The following is a 1809-nucleotide window of genomic DNA, read 5'->3' as shown; positions in this document are numbered from 1 at the left end:
AGACTTGTCCTTTGAAGAAGCAGAGGACTGGAGACGGGTATATGTCGAAGACCTTACCCGGATGTACGAAGGGTGAGTAATACCCACGCAAGCCCTGAAGCAATTAGTTGTAATCCAAGGAGCCTTGTATTACAGGGCGGCCGGAGGATCTCTCGCGAGGTGTGTGTGAATAAGAGACAAGCTGAGAAGTTGCTCCAGGAACTGCACGCAGAAACATGCGGACAAACCAGCGCCGTACACCTCTACAGAAAACTTCAGAGGAAGGGCGTGTATTGGTCGAGTATGTCAGCTCAAGCATCAACACTCCAAGACAGCTGTGCCGATTGTCAAGCAACACCACAACCGGCGGAAGTATGCACCATTAAAGAAGCGGATTGGAGGCAACCCTACTTAGACTTCATCCATCACAGGAGATTACCGAGCGATAGACAGGCGGCCCTTAAAGTCCAAAGGAAAGCGACGCTTTTCTTCATACATGAGGGTGTCCTTTATCGCAGAAGCTATGGTAACGCCGCGCTAAGGTGTCTGTCAGATCAGGAAGCGGTAGAAGTCATGACCCGGTCCCACGATGCGGAACATCAAGGAATACGGAAACTATTCATACAACTTCATGAAGGAGGCTTCTACTGGCCAACCATGGAAGGTGATACCGCAGAACACGTCCGAAAATTCTTACACTTCCAGACACATGGAAATTTGATCCAAGCACCTCATACCCTACTACGTAGCGTAGTAACACCCTGGTCGATCCATAGTTGGGGACTTGATCTCATAGGAACGATCAACCCAACATCCTCAAAGCATCATAAGTACATAATAATAGCCATGGATTACGCGTCCAAGTGGGTGGAAGCAATACCCCTCAAAGATTACGCGGGTGCTACGATATCCGCGTTCATCAAAGAGAACATCATTTGCAGGTTTGGCGCGCCTATGATAATCAGAGCAAACAATGCAAAGTCGTTCGTGAACAAGGACGTGATCGACTTGCTCCGCCACTATAACACAAGGCTTCACACGTCAACTCCTTATTATCCCAAAGGGAATGGGAAGGCGGAAGCAACAAATAAGACGCTCATCCGTATCTTTAGTAGAATAGTGCATGATCATCATAGAGAATGGCACGAGCAGCTGCCATTGGTACTCTGGGCATATAGGATTTCAAGCGCAGCTCCACGGGAGCGTCACCTTATTCACTAGTCTATGGAGAAGATGCGATCCTACCGGAAGAAATAGCGATCCCGTCTGCGAGAGTAGCAATGGCTAGCGACACCACACCCGATGAAATAAGTCGCTTCGCTCATTTAGACATACTAAAGGAAAGGAGAACACGAGCAGAGAGATTCGCGGAAGCTTATAGAAAGCGCGCAGCTAATTACTACAACCAGAGCGTAAAGGAAAGAACATTCAAGGTGGATGAGTTGGTCTTAAAAATCGCCCCACACGTACAAAGAAACGCCAGCGCCGGGAAGTTCGCTGCGAATTGGGATGACCCGTTCATGATAAGGAAAGTGGCAGAAAGCGGATACTATAAGCTTATACGTATGAATGGAACCAAAATCAAAACGCCTATTAATGGCAAGTGGTTGAAAAAAAATTACGCATAAGCCGCACCATGTAAACATCCATCCAGAGCAATAACAGTAAGTTAGCGAAAATGGTGTATCTACAAAAGGTCTCAGAGCAGCCAAAGGCGCCTCATTGACTGACAAATTCACAAAAGGTCTTGGGGAAGCCAAAGGCGCCTGATTGACCGAAAAATTCACAAAAGGTCTCGGGCAGCCAAGGTGCCTGATTGACCGACAAATT

The sequence above is a fragment of the Papaver somniferum genome, chromosome 11 (genome assembly GCF_003573695.1).
Source record: "Papaver somniferum cultivar HN1 chromosome 11, ASM357369v1, whole genome shotgun sequence".
Lineage (NCBI taxonomy): Eukaryota > Viridiplantae > Streptophyta > Magnoliopsida > Ranunculales > Papaveraceae > Papaver > Papaver somniferum.
This window is presented reverse-complemented; position numbering follows the sequence as displayed.